At 35.4% G+C, this 5,492-nt stretch overlaps 1 non-coding gene across 1 annotated transcript; it reads left to right on the top strand.

Annotated features, from left to right (window-relative positions):
• The first annotated feature begins 1,205 nt into the window (after positions 1-1,205).
• LOC124886185 lies at positions 1,206-1,312 on the top strand. Its single transcript, XR_007043271.1, has one exon. It is a non-coding gene; the product is annotated as a small nucleolar RNA R71 (small nucleolar RNA).
• The last annotated feature ends 4,180 nt before the right edge of the window (positions 1,313-5,492 follow it).

The raw sequence follows: 5,492 nt of genomic DNA, 5'->3' as shown, positions 1-5,492 counted from the left end.
CACAATAGTCGTGGGTTTTGGGCTTCCAAGACCCATCTTCTGGTACCATGACGTGGGCATGAGATTTATGCTAGCCCTCAAGTTGCACAATCCATGGGCACAATTAGTTTGACCCAGGTTAATCTATAAGGTGAAACTCCCTGGATCCTTTAATTTTGTGGGCAGTTTATTTTAAATTTTGGGCGTGTATTCTTTAGTAAGTGCAACTGTAGCATATTCAGTCAACCGATTCTTATTAGTAATAATATCCTTTAGGTATTTATCATATTTTGGCACACTCTACAAAATGTCAACAAGATAAAGGTTTACTTCCACTTTTGTATTCTCTTGAAAACTATCATCAGTGATCATGATATTGTCCAGCTCCTGAACCGTCTTCTTAGTTTGCAGCCCTCTCCTTGTTGTAACTGCATTCACCTACTTAGGATTAGCCTCGGTGTCACTAGGCAATGCTCTTTGTGGCCTTGTATTCTGCGATTTGACCTAACTGTAACTCCAGATTTCTTGGGAGCAATTATTGAATTTTTAACTCAGCTACAAACTGTGCCTGTTGAGTATTCATGTCAATAGCAAACTGTGCTTGTTGAGCCATAAACTTCTTTAGCATCTTCTCCATATTACTATTCAAAGCATTTACCTGATTATTCTAAATAGGTTGTGGATTTGGTTGCACTAGTCCCTTATACTAATTTATATTCTGTGCCTAATTTTTACCCCATAAGAAATTAGGGTGGTTCCTCCAATTTGGATTTAACATACTACCAAAATTTTGTTGACCCTAATGATTTGCATTCACCACATAGTTGACTAAATCTGGATTAATAGAACATGCATCTGCTTTAGGCTCACCACTTCCACAAACTTCATACCATAAATATACCTGCTGAACTACATTTGTTATACATGCTGGTTGTGTTGTACCCAATTTTAAGTTGGTAAGCTGAGTAGTCATATGGTTCTATATTGTTGTAATCTGTGCTTGTACTGCAATGAACTGATCAACCTCCAAAACACCTGTAACCTTCTTGGGAGCATTCCGTAAGTCTGTATGCTAATCAAGATTCCCTTGTGCAATTTGATTCAACAAGGTATACAATTCTCCATATGCTTTAACCAAAGCTTGACCCCCTGCTACTAAATCCAAAAGAATTTTTTTATTTGACTTAAGGCCTTCTATAATTGTATGCACCAAAAAATCATTTGATTGATGGTAATGAGGACAGTTTTTGAGCATGCCCTTAAATGTCTCCCAAGCTTGGTAGAGATTCTCTTCATCTTTCTATCTAAAACTCAATATCTCACTCCTCAATTATGCAGTTTTCTGAGATGAAAAAAATCAAATGAGAAACCTTCGAGCACAATCTTATCATGTAGTGATAGATTGGTATGGTTCAGTAAGTAGCCATCTCTTTGCTTCCCCCAGTAGAGAAAAGGGAAACAGTGTCAATCTTACATAATTAGTATTCACATCTTTAGGAATATATGTGTCGCTTATCTCCAGGAAGGTTTGTAGGTGCTGCTGCGGATCCTCATGTGAAAGTCACTGAAATTCTCCCTCAGATCTCATCAATTGCACCATATTTTCTTTCAATTCCTACTGACCTCCTGGTTAAGGATTTAGAATATTGTTAGCCACGAGGTGTGTAAGTGGGATTGCCACCTCTCAAACAGGTCTTGTGACTGGTTGAACAGGAATAGCTAGAGGAACAGGAGCTAGAATATTTACAATATTTGGATCAGAAACTCTAGGATTGCATATTTCCACCATCTGTCCGTGTTGAACATAGTATTGAGCTCTTTGTCTCTGATGAAAAATTACTTCTAGTTCTGTAAAGGGCTCTACTAACTCTTTATTCCTAGCCAGTCCAATGTTCAGCTAAACCTGCAAAAATTCATCCGCTACGATCAAGTTGTTAAAACTTAAACTTTTTATCAAAAACCAAAAATTAAAGCAATTTACTAATTCTATTTGATCCCCGGCAATGACACCAAAAACTTGTTGCGTCTCTATGCACACGCAAGTGTATGTGATCGTGCAAGTAATATAATGACTTATACAGTCAGCTATCGTTCCCTCGAGGATCAATAAACTAGAAATTTATTCAATCTTTAGTTTAAGACAATTTAGTATTAAGTGTTTGATGGTATCAAGATTAGTTTGATTCTATAAATAAAATGTAAATTGCTAAACAAGAAATAATTAATGATGACTAAAGCAAAGCAAGCAACGGTTGTAATCAATAATGAGGAAGATTCCAGGGTTGAGGTATTTTGAACAATCATTCAATTTTCTATGCTTATCACAGTCTAATTGGTTATCGGGTTGATGGTTCGCAAGGGTTATTCCACGATCTTGGTCTCCCGACCTCAAATCTTCTATCTATTAAATGTTGTAACTACAACTCCCGCAGAGTTACAGCAAAACTTCTAGATTCATGAAGTTGCCTTCTTGCAAGTGAACCAAGCAAGGCAACTAGGTATATCCCTATCCTAGATGCTAATTCAAATCCCTTATTTTATAAAAGAATAAGAACCTTGCTCCCTCATTTCTTCTTTCTATCCTATGATTCTCCTCCTAAATTCACATAGAAATATAAATTTATTCTAACAGTGGCCAATCATTAAAATAGTAAGCTCAAGAAATTAAGATCAATCCAAATGTTAATCTAAAAAGAACTATGAATAAAAATTATTAAAAAGTAATCATGTTCTTAGCCTCAGCCCAAGAAATAGGGTGTTTAGCTACCCAAGTTTGAATTCATCATCCAAAGTAAGTAATAAATCATACCCAAAACAAATCTTGAAGTAAAGAAATTCAAAAGAATGTTTAAGAACCCTAAAAGAGAGAAATTTCTACTTTTCCGCCACTGCTATCCTTCCAAAAATGTCCCCCACATTATCTTGGATTTTTCCTTTTATAGCTGAGACAAAACACTTAAAAATATTTTGGATTTGTCCTCCCGGCACGTTGCACCATGACTTTGATTACTATTTTTCATTAAAATCTAGGAAATTATGGAGCTCAAATATTTCCTGACAATTGGGACGACACCGTCACGTTGAGCCACTGTATTGGGACGACAACAAAATGGTCATCCTCCGCAACATGCTACACCTTCAGGCCACCAAATATGATAAACGAAACTACTCTGCGATGTGGTAAGATCGCATAGATGTAATGAATTTTGACCATTTCTATTTTGTTGATCCAAGCGATGCGGAGTGTCTTCAAATGAGGATTCCTACTTTCCATCTTCCTTTTTTCATCTTAATTTCACTCCCTTGTATGCCTTCACTCCTTCCAAATTCTCGTTGTATTCAATAATGCACAATTTTTCATGATTTTGAACCTGAAAGTACTAGTCATATCCATTAGGCACGAAACAGAATAAAAACTGAATTATATTTAAGAATCCATACAAAAGTTCTTGAACTAAGTCTAAATCTGGGTGCATATTGGTACTTTGAGCATATAAATATGCCCGATATCAATCCCCCTTGGGATTATTCGACTAGAATGAACACCACTAAACTAAGAGAATAGGGAAAGAGATACCATCCTAATATTGAGTTGGTTGGATATAAATACTAATATTATAGTTGATTCCTTACTCAAACATGGACTGAAAGGGTAATAAGGAGGTAACTACTACTTTGAACTAATTTTGGGTTGGGAATAAGACTCAACTATGTTTGCATACATCTTAAAGCACATATGAGATCACATGGATTAGGCACATATATGGACTTAGGAGAGGACAACTAGAAGAAAAAAGATAAAGTCACAAGTATTATTTGCTTGATCTGTGAACTAAAACATTTTCTATACGAATTGATCCATGCTAAGAATTTAGATTCACTAAAGTATTAGTGACTGAAACATATGAATGAAACTATAAGGGAATTAATAATGATATAAAATGTCTAATAGTCTTTAAGAAAATAACTTTGTTGGAAATTCTTGGTGCAATTAGTGGAAGGAATCATGGGTATAATGAGATAAGTCTGACTGTGGAAATTTTCACATAGTCTGAGAATCCTTTTCCAATGACCTAAGTATATAGGAAAAGGAACAACATCAATTTAATCACGAGGCACCTTCAATCTAAAATTTTATTACATGAAGCAAGAATATACTGAGGGAAAAGGAACGATAGGAGTACTATGCTTTTAGTAAAAGAATGGTTAGACCTATTCCTTCACCAACCTCACTACCAACGTATACTAAAATTCATAGAGGGATTCTACTAGGAAGATCTAGAATATAATAGTGGCTTAGAGACTCCATTAACTATTAACACTTAATTAAAGTCTGAAAAGTATAATATAATATGGTCGAGCTTGTCCAAAAAGATTGAAATGATAATATACCCGACATGTTGTGATTTCACTAATCAGCGAGAATGAATTAGGAGTAAATAGGACTGAGCATACTGGGAATTCGTAGGCGCATGAGTTAGGAACTCCAAGGTGAAGGATTGATATTCATAGGTCCCTAGAGTAGGATTTGGAATTTTATGCGAGACTATTACTCCTTAAAATAGGACCTGAGAGTATTAATACACTTAAATGAAGTACGCACATCGGAATATTGTAAGGCAAGAGTAAATTTTTGTACTGACATAAAATATACTGAATAAGCAAAGGTAAGAATGGGTCTTTACCTCAAGCTATATCTGTTCTAGAACTTGCTAAAATTACTACATAATTCTCCAAAACCTGACTTGTTTTGTGCTCTAACATATACCCCTTATATCGTAGTCACCATACTAAGTTTATGAATCTTTATTTCACTACTCTCTAACTAAACTCACTCAAACGATCAAGACATACCAACTTAGGATCTATTTTGATTGTGTACTTTCTCTTATCAGCTTAGACTATTTCTCTTTCTATTATCCATATTACTGCTACTATGACCATCACAACTTTATGCTAAACTATAACTATTCACCATTTTGGAAGGATAAGGCTTGATGACTATAAGTGCATGAAGGAGAAAATCTAAGAACATACCTTACTCATCCTTAGGAGAACCATTTATATTTGGCGGGTTGGAAGATAGATAAAAATGAGTTTGCTGACAATAATTTATGCTAAGAGAGGTACCCTTCTAATTTGGGTGACTTGGAGAAGTTGTTAAAGAAATAAGTTTGGCATACTAGAGAACCTCCCTACCCCTTGTCGAAACTACCAGATAATGTATCAACTCGTGTCCTCGATGTCCACAACCAAAATAACCTTTATGACCTTTCTCAAATTCCATTATGTGGCACTTCCCATACTTGTCATATATGAGATGAGATTTTTTCTTTCTAATATTTTTCTGAGGATGAGAGCTAGATTCTCCTCCTTTGTGATCATAATATAACTTGGTGCCAGAGGCAAAGCACTAGATGATGAAAGCATCAACCCTGATAACCTTTGAGAAAAGAAGATCGATTCTTACTAGTGATCTTCTAGCGATTAACATTACTATTCCCTAGTGTGAC

This window comes from Capsicum annuum, chromosome 7 (assembly GCF_002878395.1).
Source record: "Capsicum annuum cultivar UCD-10X-F1 chromosome 7, UCD10Xv1.1, whole genome shotgun sequence".
Taxonomy (NCBI): domain Eukaryota; kingdom Viridiplantae; phylum Streptophyta; class Magnoliopsida; order Solanales; family Solanaceae; genus Capsicum; species Capsicum annuum.
This window is presented reverse-complemented; position numbering and strand designations above follow the sequence as displayed.